This window comes from Vicugna pacos, chromosome 1, assembly GCF_048564905.1.
Source record: "Vicugna pacos chromosome 1, VicPac4, whole genome shotgun sequence".
Lineage (NCBI taxonomy): Eukaryota > Metazoa > Chordata > Mammalia > Artiodactyla > Camelidae > Vicugna > Vicugna pacos.
In genome coordinates, this window is record NC_132987.1 from 23,896,256 (window position 1) to 23,921,196 (window position 24,941).

General features: G+C 38.5%; 1 protein-coding gene and 1 long non-coding RNA gene across 2 annotated transcripts in view; one reads left to right on the forward strand and one right to left on the reverse strand.

The window, feature by feature from the left end:
• PLSCR4 (phospholipid scramblase 4) overlaps positions 1-420 on the reverse strand; it is a 30,296-nt gene extending 29,876 nt beyond the window's left edge. The window contains exon 1 of the mRNA XM_072958807.1: positions 245-420. The gene's annotated coding sequence lies outside the window, so the exon portion shown is untranslated. The remainder of the gene's footprint in view (positions 1-244) is intronic.
• Positions 421-435: 15 nt separating this feature from the next.
• LOC140695717 (uncharacterized) lies at positions 436-24,708 on the forward strand. Its single transcript, XR_012071554.1, has 4 exons — positions 436-614; positions 1,810-1,929; positions 8,299-8,417; positions 24,085-24,708. It is a non-coding gene; the product is annotated as an uncharacterized lncRNA (long non-coding RNA).
• Positions 24,709-24,941: the final 233 nt, after the last annotated feature.

Below are 24,941 nucleotides of genomic sequence, written 5' to 3' on the forward strand. Positions count from 1 at the left end.
CCTCGGCCGCCGACTCCAGACCCAGGAGGCCCAGACTTCGACCCAGCCCCGGAGGCCGCTCGCTGCCGGGCCCGCCGCGTCCCCGGGTAGACGCGCACTGGGCGCCCGGGGACTTCGGCAACCACCTGAGGATGCGGCGCGGGCGGCGAGGCGGGCCGGGGTCCGCCAGCCCAGGACGCCGCGCGCCCCTCGCCCGCGGGCCTTGGTCTCTCCTCGGGACCCCTCCCCGCCCGGCCCCACTCACCGCCCAGCCTGCCGTCAGCTCGGCACCCACGACGCCAGGCCTGGGGTCTGATTTTATCCGCGGAGAAGCCGAAAGGGGAAGGAAGAGGAAGGGGAAGGGTGAGGAAAGGAAAGGAGGAGGAGGATTTTGAAATAAAAAACGAAATAGAGCCCGAGGGGGAGGGGCGCGCGGGGTCGGGGGCGTGGTCCCGAGGGCTCGGACCCTCCCGGGGACGCCGGCCCCCGCCTCGCCCCGCCCCGCCCCCGCGCGCCGAGCTGCGAGGCCGCGGGTCGAGCTGAGGGGCAGGCGCGGGCCGCCTCTGGAGCCGGCTTCCAGGTGAAGAACTCCGAGGACCGGAGATGAGGAAAAAGCAGGTAGTCACTGTTCTCAGGTGAGGTGAAGAAAGAGAGCAAGCCAGCGGTTGCTTCTAATCAGAGAGGCACGTTCTAGAGCCTGTGAGGCAGGGCTTTGAGGAGATTTCAGGAGAGGAAAGGAAACGAAGAAACCTCTCTCGCAAGAGCCCTGATAATTTGCATGTGTCCCTCCCCCAGGCCCTTGGCTTGGAGAGCTGGCCTTGGCGAGGCGGTGCTGGCTGGAAACACTCGGGCGCGGGGCCCAGGCGGTTTTCTTTTCCACAGGATTGGAGGAGCCAATTTGATGTTGGGGGCATGGAGGGAGGGACGCCAGGAAAGAGGGGCGCGGGAACAATGTTACCAGTGTTTTCTGACATTAGGAGAAAATGACATTTGGTAGGTTCCGTTATTAGACACTAATGGTGTTTTCAGACTAATGTGGTTCAGGTCTGTGGTCCATGGGGGAGGAGCACAATCCATTGACAGGAACTGGGAGAATCTAGATGTACCTACCTTTTAAAGACTAAGAACTGGACAGAGGTAAATTACATTAAGACTGGAAGAGTATTTGGCAGTGCCCCACTATGGGAGAAGTTTGGATAAATCAGAAGGCTTATGGGAGTGGAGTTCTGAAACTTTCTATGTTCCTTTGTACGTATGCTATTTGCTAGTATGCATGTGAAACAAATTTTAAAAATTCATACTGTATTTCTCAGTAGTAATTGCACAGGACATTACCCAAATACCGAAATAATGTACTGAAAGCATAAAACAAAGTGGCGCCCAAACTACAGCTAAATATACTATTTATTACCTTTTTTGTGTGTTGAATTCCACCAAACTTCATTTTTAATTTTTAACACCTTTATTGTGGTTTCTGTACAGTATCAGCTTTGTTTTAAATTAATGAAGGTGATTCAGACATTGAGTTTATGAATGCAAACATCCACAATGGTCACATGAATGATCCCCAATAATTCAAGAGTGAAACATGTCTTGTGAAACATACTGCTTTGGAGATACTGTGGATAATATATTGTAGAGATTCGAAATTCTGTCTTCCTCCGAAAGAAGATTCATTATTTTCTGGCAAGCAGTTGAAGGCTGATTATCTTTAACCTCTGGAAACTTCGGTTGATACTTTGTTAAGGCCAGTCTATCACATGCCTGAAGATTTTACCAAAGCTATATGTCCTTGGCAGTACTCAAATTCCAACCTCTATTTCCTTGCAGTGCACAGCAACTGAAATCTCTGTTCAGTCCTTTCAGCTGCTACTTTCTTCTGGCGTCATCGGAGCCTCCCTAGCACGTGCATGGTTCGTCGTCAGCCAAGGATTTGAGGGCTGTTTGTAGGTAGGTATTACTGTTCTTCACCCTACTTTCTGAGATTACCCTCAATGTACAGCGAACCTGGCAGCCTGAAATCTCTTCATGGACACCGCGAGTGAATATGAGAGTGTATTTTGCTTGAGTTCTGCCTGCCCTGCCCCTGAGGACTGGGGAATGCCCACAGGGGCAAGGCTGTAAACATGGATCTCACTCAGTGATTATCATTCTTTTCTTTAAACTGGTCAAATCCTTACAGTTTCTGTTTGATTTTTACTGCTCTCTAGTGTCTTCAAATAGTTGTTTACGTATTTCTTCCAGAGTTATCTATGGGAGAGTTATTCCAATGTAGGCTACCTTAGCATTATTGAAAGCCTAATTATCACAAGCTCATAGCATTTTAAAGGAGTTCATTGCTAAGTAAGCCAAACTGTCAGAAAGCTCTTTTTATTAAACAAAATATGTATCCATAACACATCTTTGTTGTTTCTTGATTCTCTGTTCCAAAAAGAAATATATTTCTCACTTTAATTAGTAATCCTATAAGTTCATGTAAGTAATTATCCACTTTTCCTCCATATTTTCTTCCTAAGACTGAACACCCTTCTTTCCCTTTGCTATTTCTGTCTGCCGTGATTGCAGATTCCTTACGTTGAGATTACCTTCCTTAGAATGTTTCATTACCTTCTAGTATTTGGTCTGATATTTATACAATACAGTGAAATCCACAGGGCTCTGCTAATGAGGCCCAATTTTAGTAGCTTTATTGGCCTATCAATCACTTATATTTGTGGTAATTAAACCCCAACATTAGTTACCATGGAGTCAGTTTTTTCCATTGTATATTAGGGAAATTATTATAATTGTTAGAATTTGGTATATGACCTTTTATTTCCTGACCTCAGTTCTTTAGTCCAGTAAGGTCTATGTTTAAAGGTTAAGGGAAATGGAACCCAAAGAATTTTAACAAAGGAGCACACAAAGATAATAAGAAGTGAGAACAGGTTGAAGGTGGGTGTGGAGAGAAATGAGATGGTAGGAGAGAGCCTCTTTCAAGCCACTAAAGTAATGGCTTGAAGTTTTGCCAGCAAACAGTGTAAGGTGAATTGTTCACAGTTTTAAATGCTGATCCTTCCTGTTCCCTTCAAAATTTTTGTAGTCAAAGAACTTGATGGCTTCCACAGTGTTTATGGATTTTAATACAGACCAAGATAATAAACTTTCCTTCCAACTAATTAGTGTGAGGACAGTATTTGGATGGTGGGAAATATTTCTGTTTCTGGGCAGCATTAGATATGAACAGGATGGCAGCAATAATATGTTTTAGGGTGAAGTTTCTCATTCTCATATTTCTCCTTATGGATGGACTTGACTCAAGTGTTATTATATTTTGAACTAGCTTCTCTAGCACATTGTCCAGGAATCATCAGTGAAAACAAAGATCTTTGTAATAAAATTGTTTCTTTCTAGAGCCCCTATAATGAAAGTCTTTTACTCTCTTAGGAATGTTCCTGGCTGATGTAGGGCTAATTTAGGGGAGCCTCACCCAGGAACACATTCCATGGCAATTTACAATACAATCTGAGTAGACATGTATAGGAATATCATCAAACCAGCTCTTTAAAGCTACAGATACGGTGTCTGTATGGGCAACTGATTTTTGAATTTAGAAACACAAACTCACATTATGCCTGTATAATTTAATTATCTTCATGTTAAAAAAGAGAGAGAGAAAGAAAGAAAGACAGACAGACAGACAGACAGACAAAGGAACCAAACAGAAACCTCAGTTAAGTAGAGTCAGGAGAGAAGAACAGGGAGCTCTTGTGCCCTGTGACTATAGCAAAGGCCAACAAGAAGAAAGACTCCCCTTCTTTCCTGGCAAGGACCAAGCCAATGAAAAGCCACGGACACTTAGTTTACTATAGCCCTCCCCACTTCCTTTTTCTCTCTGTAAAAGTTTTCTGCACCCCTGTTGTGCAGGGACGTGCACATGGCTTGCCTGACCCTGAAATGCAATTCCCTGCTGATCCCAAATAAACCAGTAGTTGCTAGAGAACTATCTGGCAGTGTGTCTTTTGTAGGTCAACATTTTGGTGGTCCCTATGGGGACCAGAGAAGAACCCCAAGGCTCTGGGTCTTGTGATTAAACAGGTGTGATACCCACCATTGAGCCTATTGAGCTTGCTGCTGTTCTTGCTGACTCTGAAGTTTGAAGGTCCGCCTTTATCCTGGACTCAAGCCTTCTTTGCATTTAAAGCTCTTTAGGCTTTATTTAGAATCTGTTTTAAGGTTTTGTCTTCTCACTAAGGCCTATTCTGTATGTAAACATCTGTATGTGTTTCTCACTTGGATCTGATTTTGAGATCAAACTGTCTCAACCAAGGCTGACTGAGAAGGCATCAGCCCATTCCTTCAGGAACAGGAACTGCTTCACTGAAACTGTGCCACTTCAGCCATCCTTTGGAATAGGGGCTGTTCTTTGGAAAGTGGCTGGAAAAGCCTTCGCCTGGATTCTCTAGGACCAAGCTGTTACCTTAGTATTCCCACCTGAAGTAAATTCTTTTTTGTTTGTTTGTTTTTTTTAATTCTTTTTATATTTTTAAAATTTTTATTTTGGGGGGAGGTAATTAAGTTTTTTTTTTTTTTAATGGTGGTATTGGGAATTGACCCAGGACCTCATGCATTCTAGGCAGACACTCTACCACTGAACTATACCCTCCCCCCTGAAGTAAATTTTTACTGAAATTGATTTATGCAGAGCATTCTTTAATATTTCAGTTGATGAAGCTAGCCATTACATTTTACCTTTACTTGGGAAGAAAAACAGTTCACCTGTACATGAATACGTCAGGGTTATATAGAGAGTCCTTGTTATTTCTCTCAAATCCCGAAGGCTTATCTGGATGACGTAAAGTTTCCTAGAGTTTCTTCTTTGTTGCAATATGTGGATAATTTGCTTCTTCGCTGTCCATCTCAAGCCTTTTCACAAGAAGACATCATCCACTTGCTAAAGCTTTTAGCCCCAAAGGGACATAAGATTTCCAAAGAAAAATTGCAATTTTCCCAAACTCATGTTTGATATTTAGGGTGTCTTGAATAATGGTTACACCTAGATTCAAGTAGACTTCGTGGTGTCCTAAGATTCCCCAACCCAAAATGAAATACCAACTGTGAGGTTTTCTTGGGATAGTTGGATATTGTCAAAATTGGATTCCAAATTTTCCCTTGTGGCCAATCCTCTGTATGCTTTAGTGAAAAATAACAACTCTGACCCAATTTTTGGGGAGGAACCAAACAGCTTACCCTTCCAGCTTTAAAGGAGAATTACATGAACCCACCTGCCCTAGGGCACCCCAATTATCAGATTCCTTTTTCCTTTTCATATATGAAAAGGAGGGAATACCCTTGGGGTATTCACCCAAAAGCATAGGGACAATCATTGACTCATAGGAGCTCATAGCCAGCAACTGGACCCTGTAGCATGCAGGTACCCCCTTGCCTTAGAGACATTGCTACCATTGCCCTTTTGGTTAAGATCACCAAGAAAAATCACTGTGAGATCCTCTGTAATCATTTTTGTACTTCATGCAGTAGAACCTCTCCTGAAGTCTCATTACACTCAACATTTCTCAGTCAACTACCTCACCTCCATTAAAATTCTGTTGGCTGCTCCTCACTTAACTGTTTTATGGTGCAGTAACCTTAACCCTGCTACTGTTTCCCTCTCCATCACTGGCAGTGTCCCTTAATGCCGACGGACCACCTCCTGACTCCTCATCATGATCTGCAGGAAATTCCTTTGAGTAAGACTGACTTCTCATGGTTTGCTGATGGTACTTTATTAAAAGGTGACAATGGCAAATATTGTACTAGATATGACACTGCAACTCCTCTTGATATGATTGAGGCAGCATCTTTATCTATGGCTACTTCAGCCCAACAGGCTAAACTATACACTCTTATAGGGGCTTGTACTTTAGCCAAGGGTGAAATTACCAGTGTTTGTACTGAGAGTGGATGCGCTTTTGGAGTATTTCATCATTTGGGATATTGTGGAAGCAATGTGGCTTCAATACTTCCAGCAGAAATAAAATTTAAAATGGCCCATATGTTCAGAAATTTTGGGATGCAATTCATTATTAAGATTATGGGCATTCTAAACTTGACTCTCTGAAAGATGTGGGTAACCATGTTGCCAATATTTCTGCAAGGAATGCTGCCTTTATAAGAGACCAAGGTAGCCAAACTTCTGTCATGGTACAATTACTGAAAATATTGATTATTGAATTTCTGTCATCCTGGAGATTGGCCTCTGGTAGTGATTTCTTGGATTCTTTATTTATCCCAACATTTGTATCAGTGACATGAAGGTAGACATTGAAGAGCAGGATTATCAAATTTTGCATGACAAAAATCAATGAAAAAATGGTAACATGATAGGTTAACAGAATACAGATTAAAATTAACCCTAATAGGCTACATCTGATTTCAGTCATAAGGCTGAGAAGCTAAGTGGGCTTAATAAATATTGAACTAAAACAGACTCAGATATTTCTCCAGCAAAGATGGGTTTATTCTGGATCAGCAGTTTGGGATCTGCTACCATGGGGAGCCACATGCAAGTTCCCACACAACAAAGGAAGGAGAATATTTTATAGAGGGAAAAAGGAAATTTGGAGGGCTATGGTAAACCTTTGGCTTTTCACAGGCTGTGTCCTTGCCAGGGAAGAAGAGATTTTAGATTCAATGATATGAGTGTTAATGTTGTAGCTAAAGACCTAAGAGTTGATCATTATCCTTAAATGTGGATAAAAATTTAAAAACTTATTACTGGAGTCCTTTTTTGTTTAGTGTTTGTATGCAAAGTGAATTATTTGCTAATTTAATTTTTTGCTGACTCAGCTACTGACATTTTATGAATATATTGAGGAATGTGAATTTTTGGGTAAGTTGCAGAGCTTTTTAAAATATATATATATAGAACTAATTTTTAGAGCAGTTTTAGGTTTACAACAAAATTAAGAGGGAGGTACAGAGATTTCCCATACACCTCCTGCCCCACACATACATAGCCTTCTGCATTACCAACATCACTCACCAGAATGGTACATATTTTCACTAAGAAGGATGAACCTATATTGACACATCATGATCACCCAAATTCCGTAGTTTACTTTAGTGTTCACTCTTGATATTATATATTCTGCAGGTTTGTGTTACCGACCAAATTTAGGTCCACTCGCCCACTCACAGTAAAGCCAATCTGTTGACACCAGGTTGTGAAGGGAAGTGCAGGGTTTGTTGCAAGGCACAAGGCAAGGAATTCAGGGCAGCTAACGCTCAAAACACCAGAATTCCCCATGGGTTTCAGGAGGCATTTTTAAAGGCAAGGCGGGGGAGGGAAGTCTCAGGGTATGTGATCAACTTGTGCACAGTTCTCTGATTGATTGATGGTGAGGTAATAGGGCGATGTCACAGGGGTTAGCATTAATCCTTAGGCTCCAGTAGGTCTGGGGGGCTCTGTGCTCGTGGTCATCTAGTAGTTAACTTCTTCCATTTGGTGATGGTTTTAGCATCTGTAAAACAACTCAGGAAGTGTGCCTCAGATACTGTTGTCTAGGTACTTCAGAGAGAAGCTGCAGCAGAGGACACGGTGGGGAGGGCTCTATCCAGGAAGGCCCCAGGGGGTCCGGCTCACTTACATTTGGACAAATATATAATGACATATATCCGTTATTATATCAAATAGAGTATTTTCACTGTTCTAAAAATCCTCTGTGCCCCTGCCTGTTTCTCTCTCCCCAGTGTCCACTCCTGTCCCAGGAACCGCTAGCCTTTTTCACTTTCTCCAGTTTTGTCTCTTTCAGAGTGTCATATAGTTGCACGGAAGATTATGTTTAGTTTTGTAAGTGTAGTGTAAGCCCTCTCAAGTTGGCTTTTCTTTCTGTAACGTAACTTAGTTAAGTTCCTAACTTAAGCTTTGATTGCCAAGACATCTACTTCAAAGAGGTTATCTCAAATAATCACACTGCCAGCCACAAGACTAGATGAAGAGCCAGGATGTGCCCCACATCCCTACCATGAGGTTTCCTTTTTCTAGAGATCCGGGTTGATTTAAATAACTGGCCATTTGTGCTGCTCCCCCCCACCCCAAACCTTTTCTCTCTTCCTGAGCTTCAATTCTCACCTTTATGTTTTAAATTCACCAATAAACAGTGAGTCATCAAAACCCTAGACCCCTCCACCCACAACACTAACTAAAGCAGAACCCAGGCCCATGCCCACACTCTCCCTGTCTCTTTCTCTCTACCTGTGACCTCGTTGTGTGCCCCCTGGTATGCCTTGTACGCTCCAGGGCCTGTAAGTAATACATTCTTTTTTTTTTTCCCCCAGTGTATCCTAATGGTTATTACTGAAGGGAGTCTTGCAACAATAAGAATCACAAGGGTCAGTCCAGTTGTTACACTGTTTGGAAAGAAGAGGTGTCCATGGGAAGCTCGTCCGGGATCCAGGTGAGTGTCTCCAGGTATTTTTAGCTGCGGGCATTGCTACCAACGATAGACTGAGATCAGCACAAAGCTGTAAGAAATCTCCAAAATGTCTTCCAATGTAGATGTAGCATTTTGCATTTCAGCCAGAAATGTATGAATTTTCCTGTTGTTCTACAATCTTGCCAAGCATTTGGTGTTGTCGGTGGTTTAGATTTTGGCCGTACCAGTAAGTGTGTAATGATACCTCATTGCTGTTTTAATTTGCATTTTCCTGATGACATGTGACTTGGAGCATCTCTTTATATGCTTATTTGCTGTGTGTATATCTTCTTTGGTGAGATATACGTTAAGCTCTTTGGCCCATTTTTTGATTGAGATATTTGTTTTCTTATTGTGAAGTTTTGAGAGTTCTTTGTATGTTCTGCATAACAGTTCTTTATCAGATATGTCTTTTGAAATATTTTCTTCCAGTCTGTGGCTTGTCTTCTCATTCTCTTGACATTGTCTTTCACAGAGCAGAGATTTTTAAGTTTAATGAAGTCTAGCTTATCAATGATTTCTTTCATGGGTCATGTCTTTGATGTTGCATCTGAAAAGGCATCACCACGCCCAAGGTCATCTAGGTTTTCTCCTGTGTTTCTAGGAGTTTTATAGTTTTGTGTTTACATTTAAGTCTGTGATTCCTATTTACCCACAGAGCAAACTGTTGGCATGGAAATCCCCAAAATGGTATTACATTTTGTAAATATGGCTCACCTATTTAGATTTTAAATTAAGTGTGAATCTGCAATATTTTATACTTGATATGTATTTCAACTAGGTATGCTTTGAAATGTTATTGTTACAGAAATGACAGGCCAGCCAAGAAACAAGCACCACTCGGAGGGTTGGAGTACTCAGATTTATTACGCCGGCGGGCTCAGAGGGGCTTCTGCTCCGAAGCTCTGAGCACCTCCAAGATGTGCACATGAGGTTTTATAGGGTTAATTACAAGTATGGGGCTATTAGCCAATAAGGTTCAAACAACAAAAAGCAAGGAATCAGTACACTGGAGCGTATCAATTTGGAACAGATCACGTTACTGACACTTGTTGAGCTTGGATTTACAAGTTAGCTTGTTAGCCCAGTAAACTGACACTAAACTTTAGATTTACAAGTTAGCCCGGCAGAACTTATATCAGTAAACCGACACTTATCACACTTAGATTTGTGACTGAGCTCGTTAGCCCAATAGACTGACACTAAACTTCAGATTTATGAGTTAGCCCAGCAGAACTCAGATCAGTTGCACTTAGATTTGTGACTTAGCTTGTTAGCCCAGCTGGGCTTTTCCTTCACATTATCATATTACACAAAGCAGAGGGTATTTAGAATTATAAAAGGTGCCAATAATTTCAACTGAGTCTGCAGGGTGTTTGGCAAGGGGGAAGAATCTAAAAGTGTAAAATTTGAAAAGTTGAAGAAGGTTTGAATTTGAATTTATACAGCAAAAAATATCAACATGTTTTCATACATACTTTGGAAAGCTAATAAATTAAGCCTTAAGAGCTCTGAATAGAACAAGGAAGGTGTAAGACACGTCCAGTCATTGTTCTGTCATCATTTCATTTATCAGATATTTTTAACACATCTACCTCGAGCCATTTGTTTGGATTCCTGGGGAATCAAAATAAGGGGCAAGTCTTGGAATAGTGCCTCCATTTGAAAGCACAAACTTAAGAAAAAACAAAAAAACCCACAACTTTTTTTGGACCTGTAGAAAAAACCAGAAATAACAAAACTGATTGATTCAGAAACATGTGATCTCTTACACCTGGGAAGTCATGAGGTCTGTTGGATCTACTTTTATGAAAGTAAAACTTTCCTGAAGTTGTGTTCTAGATTTATTTTAATGTAATTAGCAAAGATGAAAAGCTGTATTACAAAATCCTCAGTTCCAACAGACCTATTGAGACAGCAAAAAAAAACAAGTTCCAGACTTGTTTCTGAGGACATGAGCTTCTATGAGACAAGTACCCTAATGGTACTTGGATCTCTAACTCCCTATGTTGACATGTGAAATAGGAAATTTCAACAGAACTTTTGTAACTACATTTCCTTGTAATATTTTTGAAAAGGCATTTTCAATTTCATAGGTAAACTTAATTTTTACTAATTAAGTAATTATGTTTCCTTTAGTTAAGTTATCTTTGTTACCTTTTGTGAATAGACTTGTTTCTTCTGTGGTGCAGAGATGGCCACTGCTCAGTGGCAGCTGTCGTGTTCCTGGACCTCAGTTTACTTGGTGAATAGCCTTCTGGGGGGGCAGTGAGAGAGGGTGGAGGAATGGGGGATACGGAATGTGGAAGCGTTAGGTGATAAAAAGGGATATGATTTTTCTCTTTTGACTACCTAGGTGAAAATACACCCGAAGCTTTTCTAAGGTGTAAGAGTAAATCTGTTCATCTTTAAGCAAAAGTTTTGTCATTTTTCTAACCGTTGGTCCCTCAGACTATAAGCATAATCCCTTCCCATCTAATGTTCTTGAAACCAGTCCTTCCTTACGTTTTGCCCACCATTTAAAAAGCATTTAAGTTTGGCTTTTCAAAGCTTCTGAAGCTACAGCTTCACCTGTTAGAAACACACACACACACACACACACACACACATACATAATCAGTTTTATTTTCTACCATGGGTGCTTTAGCCGCAAGTCTGTATCCATCACTCCTCTGATGGACTCTGTCAAAGGAGGGAGGTGTTTCAGCAGTGTCCCTGACACGTCATGCTTTCCACGTACATTAGAAAAGTGCTCATCTTGGCTTCATTTCATCTTATGTCAAGCCATAGTAGTAGCCATGATGTTATAGGGTATTAGCACCCCCAACAACTCTCTACATCTCAGAACAACTGGGTTTGGTCTGGTAAACAACACACATTGGTGATAAGAACCACAGCCCTTTGAAGACAACAACTATGCTGCACTGAGACCTTAAGAGAGTTTTGTATTCCCCGACCAGTACGTCTAATTACCAGAATCTGAAATTACTGAGAGGAGCTAAGAGCATCACCCATTATTCCTTCTCCCCACCACTACTTAAGAAGCATTAAGTGGATCTGAAGCATTTCTTCTTAGAAAGTCAAGTACCCATCTTTCTCCCAGAGTCAGGATAATTGTTCTCTTCCCCAACTAAGATCGAAAAAATGATGTTATCATTATGGTTTGAAGAAAAGCAATTTTAATTCTTAATGAACGGGACACTGGTTACTTCTCAATATAGTCCAACAATTTTGGCTTATATATCTTTAATACAATTGCTAACTCTTTCACTTGTCAAAAGTCTTTTAGCAAAGAAATAGTTGGGCAAAACTCACATGATGGAATTAAAAATAATTAATGAAAATGAAAAGAATAATACTTAGTGATCACACAAGTCTTTACAAACTCCTTTTGATATACTTCATCTTTAATCTTTATCAAGCCTGATTTAAAGATGAGAAAACTTAAACTGTGAGAGGTTAAATAATAAATTTATACATTTACTGTATATTATTGAATGAGTTTGTGAATGTTTTTGCAGGGATTCAATCCAGATACTCTTACTTTAAGTCCAAAGCTCTTTTTACTATATCATATGATATCCATTTAAAACAAACTCCTAATTAGTAAGCTGCCAACATTCGTGCCAAATAAATAATCTAAGTGGTTCAGTAGGCTCCATGCCCAGTATGATTTAGCCATCTCAAGTGGCTGGACGCAAATGCAGCCTACATTAGGAGATGTTTAGTCCAAGCAAGGCAGGTCACTTAGTATTACTGTATTTTGCAATACTCAGAATGTGTTTGAAGTTTCACTTAGTTCCTGGAGACTCATCTCAAATAGGATTGTGGAATTGAAAGTGTCTTATAGAAGAGTCATCAGCATAATGATTCATTTATATATGTGTATATTTATCTGTGTATATATCTATATACATATATGTAGATTCCTTTTTATTATAGGCCACTATAAGGTATTGAATATAGTTTCCTGTGCTATACAGTAGGCCCATGTTATTTATCTATTTTATATAGAGTAGTTAGTATTTACAAATCTCAAACTCCCAATTGTAGATCAACTGTACTTCAATTTAAAAAGAAAGAAAAAAAGTGTATGTCCTACTATTTTGTCCTCATTTGGTCTCTGATTACATTAAAAACCTTTCCTGATGTTGAGCACCTTATCTTGTATTCAGGAAAATGCAAATCAAAACTACAATGAGATATCATCTCACCCCTGGCAGAATGGCAGCAAATCAAAAGATATAGCAAGTGTTGGTGAGGATATGGAGAAAAGAACCCTTGTGTGCTGTTGGTGGGCATGTCAATTGGTGCAGCCACATGGAAAAAGGTATGGAGTGTCCTCAAAAAACTAAAAATAGGACTGCCATCTGATCCAACAATCCTACTTCTAGGTATATAGCCAAAGGAAATAAAAAACAGGATATTGAAGAGATATCTGCACTTGCTTGTTCGTTGCAGCATTATTCACAACAGGCAAGATTGGAAACAACCTAAATGTCTTTCAATGGATGAATGGTTAAAGAAAATGTGATACATATGTGTGTGTGTATATATGTGTTTATATATCTGTTTATATGTATAGTGTGTGTGGTCAATGGACTACTACTCAGCCATAAAAAAGAATGAAACCTTGCCATTTGCAAGAACATGGATGGGCCTAGAGGGTGAAATAAGTCAAAGAAAGACACATACATATGATTTCACTTACATATGGACTCTGTAAACAAAACAAATGAACAAACAAAACAAATGGACAAATAATACAGAAGAGAAACAGACTCAATAGATATAGAAAACAAACTGGTGGTTTCCAGAGGGGAAGGGAGTTGGGTGGGGGAGCTAAACAGGTGAAGGGGATTGAGAGGTATGAATTTCCAGCTATATAATAAGTAAATCATGGAGGATAATGTACAGTATAGGGAATATAGTAATAACTTTGTATGGTGACAGATAGTAACTAGACTTATCATGGGGATCAGTTAAAGATATATATAAATATTGAATTGCTATTATGTACACCTGAAACTAATATATTTATGTTAATTACATTTCAATGAAAAACAAAAAATCCTTCATTGAAAAAAGAAAGAATTGAGGCTCCAGAAATTAAAAAAATATTCCACACCATCTCATTTCCAAAAAAAAAAATAATCCCCTCTGATATTTGTTAATTTGTTTTTAACATGAGTTCAGTATCATTTTCAGAAGAACAATTTCTTGGATGTATCTCTACTTGTTTTTATGATAGTCTTTAAAAACTGTTATGTCATATATGTTCATTGCAAAAAAATTGTAAAATGCAGATAAAACAAAAAAAAAGGAAAAAATTAAGTTTATCATACCACAAAAAAAAAAAAGAATAAGAAGAGTCATCAGAGTGAGAATGTGTCTGGATATGGCTTCATTTGAAAAGCAGGGAATATTTATTCCAGAAAAAAAGAAGATTTAGGAATGAAATAGTGGACAAGTTATCTTGAAGTATTGAAGCTGTTTAAAAGTAACTTTACATCTCAATGTGTTACAGCTGAAAACAAGAAGTATAATTTTCAGGGGAGAACAACATATTTTTATTTAATATATCACTTTCTAATCATTACCACTCTTCAGAAACTTCAAAGGGCTGCCTCATGAGCAATCACAAAGGGCACCTGTCAAATACATTGTACAGAATTCCAGACCTGCATGACCCCTAGCCAGCCCCTAGAAGTTTAATAAAGATTCAAGTGGTCATCAGTAGAGAAACACATAAACAAATTATGGTACATCCACAAACTAGAACAGCCATTATAAAAATGTATTGACTTACAATCTGCCCCCTATAAGTAGAGATAAAACAGCAAGTTACAGAATGGTCTCATAAAAAGGGGGGAAGCAAGTAAACGCCCCTTCTCTCTAAGAAAACAAAAACAAGAACCAAAAAAACCCCTCCTAAATTACACATACGCATTCATGTTTGTGTAAACGGAAAAGTCTGGGATGATATGATCACCACAGGGGGATAGAATTGGAGGGAGGAAGAAGCTTACTCTTTATACACTTCCGTATCATTTACATTTATTTTAACAAGCATTTATTGCTTTTTATTACATATAATAATATTTTTTTTAAAAACTGGTACAAACGTTAAGGAAAGTAAACACATTAACAATTACTGTTCAGTAAAGAGCTGTTATTCGCAAAAAGAACTCCCTGAGCTGAGGATTGTCAGAGCTCCACTTAGCAAGAACACTCCAGACACAAATGAACAAAACTGATTCCTTTTTCTGTGTGAGTTCAGCCGGGGAATGAGGTAGCACGAATCCTCCAAGTGGAAAAGTGGAGTCATCCAGGCCCTCCTGGCCTTTTACAGATGTGCACTCTGAAGTCGAGCCGGGAACTGAAGTGTTCCTCTGTGTTTTATGGCAGTTCCAGACGGAAATACAACTTTCTGACCCCTATTTTAGCAAACTTTGAACTTCCTCGTAATTCACACTCCTCTTCTTATAATCTATAACTTTTATGTGAGGGATAAAACTTTCTGTGTTTTACTGCCTGATCGGAACTAGTTAAAGTGGAGTACATGACTCCACTTTAAACCTAAGGTCTTGTTTACATCTTGAAGCCCCAGCCCTTAAAAGGGACAGGTGCTGGCATGATGCAGGGAGGGAGGGAGGCAGGGCTAGGTAACCTGTCAGGATAGGGTATGGAGTCTGGGGTACCAGTCCTTGCTCTCCCCATGGGGGTCACATTACAAGGATTGTATCAGGTGTGTAGAAGTCCTCTGTCTGCCTAGCACCTAACAGTTGACAAGACATCCCAGATTTGCAAAGACCTTCTGCAGCAACATCTCAATTGTCTCCCACAAGTCTGGTGGCCTAGAACATCTATATCAACCACAGTTTATTGACGAGAAAACCAAGGCTTAGAGACACTAAAGTGATGACCCTCAAGTCACTCAGCAATTTCGTTATAAAGTTCAGGTCAGAATCATGTTTCTTTATTCTCTGGTCTCCTTCAGCCGGAGCCTGATTTTTCCTTTTTTATTGCTTATTTCCAGGGTGGATTTTGTCTGATAAAGGGGTCTGCTGCTTAAAAAGATTTGAAAGCTGATGATCCAGAATAATGTTTCCTAATCCCCAACTGATACTAATACTCATCACTCAGGAATGACAAATTGGAATTTCCAAGAATTCTCAGGAATTCCTGAAGTAATAAATTATTCTACATTTTCCATAACATTTTATTTATATGCTTTTAAATAATAAGTGGCCATAGTAATAGTGAATAATTTTCTGTGATAGTATGATACTAAAACTTTCAGATGTTTTCAGTAACAAATATATTTTCATAGTTTATTATTATTATGAACCAGTATATTATGACAAGATTATTTCAATAACTTGTAAAAATGATCTCTACCTGCTATAGACACTAGATACAGAAAACATTAAAAAGAAGGGAACATTCACACAAAATAAATGCCAAATAAAGTCACTTAAAAATTGAAAAAGAATACCATAAGCATTTAATACTTAAAAGTTCTTATTTTTAAGTGAACTTTACAAACACAAAGCATTAATTGCTCTATCTGATGGTTCTAATCTTTGCTTTGTGACAAATATTCAAGACATAGAAAACTTCCTTTCATTCTGCATTGATGGTTGAATTAAGAGTGTGTGCCACACATCTTCATGTTGAGTATAAGGATACACTTTGAACTAAGTCTGCTTTACTGTCTTAACAGGTCAGCTGGAACTAAGGATTTTGTAATACAGCTTTACATCTTTGCAAATGTTCTGTATCCCTTAGATTTCTGTACTTCCAGCTTTTTGGGTGGTTTTGTGAACAGTGAGTAAATGTTAGGTGCCCTAGATTTGGAGTCAGACAAGACCAGCTCTGCCACTTGACATGTGTGTGCCCCTATTTATGTCTTTCTCTGTAACAGTAAAATATTAGTAAATCTTACCACCCTAAGTTGTTTGAAAGATTGAGGTAACCATGCGTATAAAGGATTTAGCATAATACATAGCAAATATTAAGTGCTAAAAGGATATTAGTTGTTTTGATTATATTCATACTCATGGTTTCAAGCAAGTATGTTTCCATAGTCATAGAGAGCTCTGTGATGAGTCCAACTACAGCTTGGTGATACACAAAGTCTGGGGATATTGGAAAGTCAGGTGTGGCGGTCTGGTCTAACTAACTCCACCTTCACTAACCAACCTTTGTCAATACACTGCGCCAACCTGTGGATCCTTAGCAAACAGATATTTCCTTTTTGGATTGAGAACGTGCACCAGACACCATCTGTCCTCTTATCTCTTTTCTCTCCTGTCCTGGCAGTCGCTCTGAATTTTCCACTCCAATCCCTCCTGTTTACGTCCTATATCTTCAACTTTGTTTTTGTTTGTTTGTTTTCTTTCCATTAGCCAAGCTTTAAGCTTACTCCTCTCATCCAAAGAAGTCATCTGTTGTCTCTACTTTCCTCTATATCCACCATAGTCTCTTTTCTCCTCTTCTCAACTGAAAATCATTTCTACTATCTTCTTTCCCATTTATTTCTCAATTAGTTGCAATCTAGCTTGCCTTGACAACTCTCCATGGAAATGATTCTGGCATAGTTCACCAATGACCTCTGTATTTCCAAATTCAGTGGAAACAATTCAGTCTTTATTTACTGATCCTCCGTGGCTCTCTGCTGCCTGACATGACATCCTTCTGAGTTTCATACTTTTGCAGATGTTTGGCTCTTTCACAACTTGTATTTCCCACATAACCCTTACATGTCCATGTTCCATAGGACACATTACTTAGCAAATCCTTGTTTGCTAAGATGAGATGGATAATCTTATCTTTTAAAATATTTTCAATGATTACTCACATAAACAAAATCCCCCAACTTCTGTTTCCCACAGAAAGCTCTCTCCTCAGCTGCAGATTCACAAACTCAGATGCCTACAGGACTTTTCCATCTGAGTATGACAGTGGCATCCCAATTCAAAAGATCATGATCAATTACTTAAATAAGCCAAAATGAATTTAAAAGACAAAAATTTGTGGAAGTAACTATAACTACAATAAACAATTAAGGGATAGGCATGAAGATAGAAAATGTGACATCAAAAAGACAAAATATGGGTGAGAGAAGTAAAAAAATATAGATCTTTTAGAATGTGTTTGAACTTAAATTACTAACAGTTTAAAACAAGTAGATTAGTTATAGGTCAACATATATGAACCCTGTGGTAAATACAAATAAAAAATCTACAGTAGATATACAAAAACTAAAAAGAAAGGAACAAAAGCATACTACTAAAGAAACTCACCAAACCACAAAGGAAGAAACAAAAAAAAAGAATAGACAGAGAAGAACTACAAAAACAACCAGAAAACGTGTAATAAAAATGCCATTAAGTACATACCTATCAATAATTATTTTAAATGTCAATGATTAAATGCTCCAATCAAAAGACAGAGGATGACAGATTGAATTAAAAAAGGGGGCAAATAACCCCCAAAAAACAAGACCGCCTATAAGCTGCCTATAAGGTACTTTAGAGCTAAACACACACACACTGAAAATGAGGGGATGGAAAAAGATACTTCATGCAAACGTAAACAAGAAGAAAGTAGGGTAGCAGTACTTCTATCAGACAAAATAGACTTTAACAGAAAAGCTGTAACAAAAGGCAAAGAAGGGTATTATATAATGATAAAGGAATCAATACAAATAGAGTATATAACATTTGTAAACATATATGTACCCAATACAGAAGCAGCTAAATATATAAAGCACATATTAACAGACATGGAAGGAGACAATAATACAATAATAGTAGGGGATTTTAACACCACAGTTACATCAATGGATGGATCATCCAGATGGAAAATCAATAAGGAAACAGTGGTATTAATGGCACAATAGACCAGCTGAACTTAATAGATATCTGTAGGACATTCTATCCAAACCCAGCAGAATAGACATTCTTTTCAAGTGCAGATGGACCCTTGTCCAGGATATATCACATACTAGGCCACAAAATGAGCCTCAAAAATTTAAGAGGATGGAAATTATATCAAACATTTTTCCAACCACAATGGTATGAAACTAGAAATCAATTATAGGAAGAATAATGGGAAGAAAACCAGTCACCTGGAGACTAAACAACATGCTATCAGTGGGCCAGCAATGAAACAGAGAGGAATCAGAAAATACCTCAAGACAAATAAAAATGGAAACACAACACTCCAAAAGCTATGAGATGCATCAAAATGAGCTCTAAGAGGGAAGTTTACAGTGATAGAGGTTTTCCTCAAGAAACAAGAAAAATCTCAAATAAATAACCTAAACTACCACCTGAAGGGATTAAAAAAAGAACAAAGCTCAAAGTCAGCAGAAGGAAGGAAATAATATTAAGATCAGAGAGGAAATAGAGATTTAAAAAACAATAGAAAAGATCACTGGAACCAAGAGATGTTTTTTTTTGAAAGGATAAACAAAATTGATAAACATTTAGCAAGGCTAATCATGAAGAAAGGAGAGAGGATCCAAATGAATAAAATAAGAAATGAAAGAGACGAACTAACAGCTGATACTGAGAGATACAAAAGAGTCATAAGAGAATACTACAAGCAGTTATATATCAACAAATTAGACAAACTTGAAGAAATGGACAAATTTCTAGAAAGATTCAACCTGCCAAAACTGAAACAAATTGAAGAGGATGGAACAATCCCAAATTCATTCTACAAGTCCACCACTACCCTCATACCAAAACCAGACAAAGACACTACAAAAAAAAAAAAAAAAGAAAAGAAAATTATAGGCCAATATCTCTGATGAATATAAATGTAAATATCCTCAACAAAATATTAGTAAACCAAATCCAACAATATATAAAAAGGATCATACATCATGATGAAGTTGATTTTATTCCAGAAATGCAAAGATGATTCAATCTTAGCAAATCAATTAATGTGATACACCACATTAACAATAAGACAGATAAAAATCACATTCACCTCAATAGATGCTGAAAAAGTATTTGACAAAATTCAAACATCCATTCATGATAAAAATTCTCATCAAAGTGGGCATAGATGGAGTATATCTCAAATTAATAAAGACCATTTATTTCAAACCCACAGCTAATATCATACTCATTGGTGAAAAAGCTGAAGATCTTTCGTCTGAATTCAGGAACGAGACAAGGATGTCCACTTTTGCCACTTCTATTTAACATAGCATTGTAAGTCTAGCCACAACAGTAAGACAAGAAAAAGGAAGGTAACCAGATTGCAAGGGAAGAAGAAAAACTGTCACTATTTGCAGATGACATGATACTTTATACAGAAAACCCTGAAGTCTCCACCAAAAAAATATTAGAACTAATAAATGAATTCAGGAAATCTGCAGGGAAGATATCTCCTTAAATAAGTAGTGCTGGGTAAAGTGGATAGCTACATGTAAAACAGTGAGATTAGAACATTTCTTCATACCATATACAAAAATAAGCTCAAAATGGATTAAAGACTTAAATGTAGGACCTGAAACCATAAAACTCTTAGAAGAAGACACAGGCAGAACACTCTGACATAAATCATGGCAATAATTTTTTGGATCTGTTTCCTAAGGCAAAAGAAATAAAAGTAAAAGTAAACAAATCAGACCTGATTAAACTTAAACACTTGCTTTGCAAAGGAAACCAATTGATAAAATGAAAAGACAACTTCCAGAATGGGAGAAAATATTTGCAAATGATATCACTAAAAAGAAGGGGTTAACATCCAAAATATATAAACAGCTCAGGCAACTCAATATGGAAAAAAAAACCAAAACCTACCCAATCATAAAATGGGCAGAAGACCTGAATAGACGTTAAAAAAAAATGCAGTTGATTGACAGACACATGACAAGATTCTCAACAACACTAATTACTAGAAGTGTAAATAAAAATAACAATGAGATATCACCTCACATTTGTCAGAATGACTATCATTAAAAAGCCTACAAACAGCAAATGCTGGCAAGGATGTGAAGAAAAGGAAACCCTTGTAAATGTAAGTTAAGTGTGGCTAATATAGAAACCAGTATGGAGGTTTCTCGAAAAACTAAAAACAGAACTATCATATGATTCCACAGTTTCACTCCTTGGTATATATTCAAAAAATAATGAAAACACTAATTTGAAAAGATAAATGCATTCCTATGTTCATTTCCACACTGTTTACAATAGTCATGATATGGAAGCAACCCAAGTGTCCATCAACAGATGAATGGATTAAGAAGGGGTGTGTGTGTGTGTAACTCGGTCATAGAATGAAATTCTCTCATTGGCAGCAACATGGATGGATCTAGAGAATATTAAGCTTAGTGAAATAACTCAGACAGAGAAAGACACATACTAGATGATAACACTTACATTTGGAATCTAAAAAATAATACAAAGAATCTTTTAGCAAAAGAGAAACAGACTCACAGATACAGAAAATAAACTTGTGGCTACCAATGGGGAGAGGGAAAGGGAAGGGGAAAGTTAGCCATATAGGATTATACAAACTTCTATGTATAAAATAGATAAGCAAAAAGGATTTATTGTATAGCACAGAGAATTATAGCCGTTATCTTACAGTAACTTTTAGTGGAGTGTAATCTGTAAAAATACAAAATCACTATGCTGTATACTTGAAACTAATATAATACTGTAAATCAATTATATTTAAATAAAAAATAAAAAGATGTACCCATGATTTACAGATAAAAAAATCTCTTTCACTGACCCACTTCTGATCACACAACCTAATTGTCATACAATCATACAACCTAATTGTTGTCTGTGTATAGATCTTATATTCCAAATATTTCTCAAATAATTTTCCTCTTTTTCTTCCTTAATACTGCTAATGTATTTAAACTGTCTACTTTCTATACACAGTCATAAAAATTTTAGTCCATTAGTCCATTGTTGAAATCCTTCAGAGCTTCATTAACACATGCAGGATAAAGCCCAACCTCTTAGAATGCACACATGTCCCCTCTGCCCTTGTTACCCTCTCCCCCATCACTTCCCAGCACTGTGTTCATCAGAATCCAGTTGCTAGCAAACTCCCCATTCACTATGCTGTTTGTCATTTCTGTTCCTTGTTTAGTTTTATCCCCTTGTTCTGGAATCCTTTTCTGCTTCCAGCTCCCATATTGGCGCTTTACTTGGATAGCTCCTACATGAGACTTGGCTCCTTCCTTACTCCCAAAGTCTTTCTAACTCCTTCTGGCTATTCTTTCTTTACCCCACTGTGTTAAATTCTTTCTATGGATTCTCCAATGCAGCTCCTTAACATCATCCTCACACAGTGTGTTACAATTAGCTTTGTAGGTTCATGTATTATCTTCCCAGCAGACTCTGAGCCCAGTGGGGACAAAGACTGTATACAAGTTGGCACCTGCATAACGCCACTTCTTAGTGGTTGGCTTGTGACTGGATTCACTACATATTTTTAATGGACAAATGCATAGTATCTTTTATGAGAATTCTTGAGTAGACACTTAGTGAGTGCCAACTAAATGGAAAATAGCTCAGGCATTGTGTCCAAGGACATACTGTTTGTCCTATTGTTCTGATTTTCAGCTTGTTTTAATTATATTAAGATTCAAGAACATTTGAAAATGCATTTTGAAAGCTAACAGTACACTGATTACATATTTGTTAAATTAAATGTTTCAATACTAATTGGTGGTGTAATTTTTTTCTCCATTTCTTTGGTACATATCCAAAGAGGAGGATAAAAGTCACTGTTTTATTTAATTATGTTTACACATTCCCATTCCTTTACTCCGCAGAGATTTTCAACAAACTTAGAATGTTCTTGGACACAGTAACAAATATGATACCATCTACCACAAAATTAGCCATGAGCTAAACATGATCTAATAATATCCATTATATGTTTATTTTACATTTTAATATTTATTTGTGCTCTGCTAGGCCTGAGCCAAGTCTTAAGAGGTTTGCTTAAATGATTGGCTTCAGTACATTGAGACATGACTAAACATCATACTGGTAAGAAAAAAAATTGAGACATACCTTCAACTACAATACGTGTTTAGAAATAATTGTAGAACAAGAATATCTTTTAGACAATGATTTAAAGAAATCATTTTATATGAGTCATATCATTAAATTCATAAAAATAAGATTTTTAATACTTCTTTGATGTTCCTGATAACTCTGAATACCTCAGACTAGAAAATAAACTTACTTTCACCTACCAAAGGCTGATAACATTATGCTTTTCAGATTAAGAAAACTAGTGCACTTAATCTCTCTGCTCCTCGCTTGGATCTAAGATGTCCTGACCTGTGGCTGCTAGAAACCCTGGCTGGAGATGCTATTTCACTTTCAATTCCATACATCCACCGATTTTGTGTTAACATCTAAGGATCTTAGGATTATTAGATACACAGATTCCTGTCACATTCATTCATTCTTTATTTTTACCTTCTTCAACGATATACTCTAAAAAACAGGTTTATTCAGATATAATTCACATACCGTAAAATTTACCCTTTCAAAATGTACTATTTAGTGTTTTTGATATATTTAGAGTTGTGCAGTAATCACCCCCAAGCAATAATGACCCCCAAACAGACAATAGTCTGGCTGTCATCCCAGACCATCCCTACTCATGTTCCTGGCCTGCTAACTCTTAAATTCCATCTCCATCTGTTTCCTGACTTTTGATCCTTTTTCTCATTTTACACTTGCTTCTGCCCTGGAGACTTAACATTTGTGTTTTGTCTCTGATTTCTGACAGTCTTCAAGAACTTTGATGTAGAGCTGCTCACCAGCTCTCTCACTTGGGTTACCTGTGGGGGTGCTCCTGCCTCAGTGGTTCTTTAGAAATCTGTCCATGGATATAGCCCAGCTCAGCACTCCAGCCAGCTACCTGCTTCCTGTAAGAGGGTCATTTTGCTTCCAATTTTTGTTTCCTGGGACTCAGCCTTCAGTGAAGCTACAGCAACATGGAGCGAGCCCAGTATCTCTCATTATTCATGGCTTGTGAAACAAGAGGTGAAGGAAAAGTAGAGCTCTTGCTTAGGCATCTAGGGCATGCCCTCAGGAATTGGGAATTGCTTCTATGCCAGGTACATAAAGATACGAGGTACACCCCAGTGGGGTACAGATGAGCTGCCTGTGGTTCCTGAGTCTAGATCATCCTTGAAGGCTTTGCACAGGTATATACTGTGATTCTCAGCACAGAATGACCCATCTCTCAGAGTTCATACTGGTAATGGGAGAGACTGTGAGAGAGAGCATTTGTAGTTGTCACTTTGATAGGGGCATTACTGGCATTGAATGGACAGGAGCCAAAGATGTTGGACCTCCTGCAATGCATAGGGCAGCTGTGCACAGAGTATTTGTCTGTGTCCTGCATGACTTTGAATGCCTAATGGGGGACATGAAAAATATGTGTCATCAAGTGTTTAATGAATCTGATGGGTAGAGGACCACTGACTTATCTCATCAGCTCTCCATATGTCTGCTGCCTTTGGCCTTACACCCTGCCCTAACCAGTGACTTGGAGCACAAACCCTGCCCTGCTCTCCTGGGGCTGCTCTGAACCCCAACTTGACCCCTGACAGGGACATCTTTCTTTCCTTTTTCCTCAGAATAAGCTGGTTGTGAGACCCAGGAAGCTGGTTGGACAGCTCTCCCATCTCCGGAAGAGGGTTCCTAGGATAGCAGGTGAGTTTAAGTGCAGCTGGAGAATAAGAGCACAGACTCTGGACCCAGACTACCTAAATTTGAACTCCAGCTTCACACCTTACTATCAGTAAGACCTTAAGGAACTCTTTAAACTCTTTTTTGCCTCAGTTTCTCCCTCTGTAAAAATGGGGTAACATTGGTTCCTGTCCTAGAGGTTTGTTGTAGGATGAAATGTGTCAATAAATATAAAGTGCTTGTGAGACAATCTGGTACAAAGTAACATGTTAGCTGTTATTACTAAGAAGCCTCCATCATTGATGATTTATCTTGGAATAGGAAGGTCAAATGCCACATCAATCAAGATATGTGACCTTGAATATTTCACTCTATCCTTCTGACTTTGTGTTTCTCACTGGTAAAGTGAGATGAATAATTCCTGCTCCCGTTGTCTCACAATGACTTAAAGGTTATCTTGCAAAGGCTCTGGGCAGGTGGCAGCAAGCATCACACTGTGCAGGCAGGAACTCACAGGCGAGCAGGAGCACAAGTCCCCTGTTTTTACAGCTTCCTGGAGAGATGTGTTTAGGGTAAAGGGCTGAGCGCTGGCAGAGGTACTCTGCCTCCGGCTGTTTTCTGTTTTTAATAGGGAGAGCATAACAGTGATCTTCCTCTAGGGAGTAGATACTTTGAGCGTTGGTGCCAGTTTTTTAATGATGTGCTGGAAAAAGCCAGCTCTCTAGCAGCTGGAGACAGTGAAGGAAGTTGCTAGGCCACCCACAGAGAGAGAGGTATTTGGCAGTGCCCCACTATGGGAGAAGTT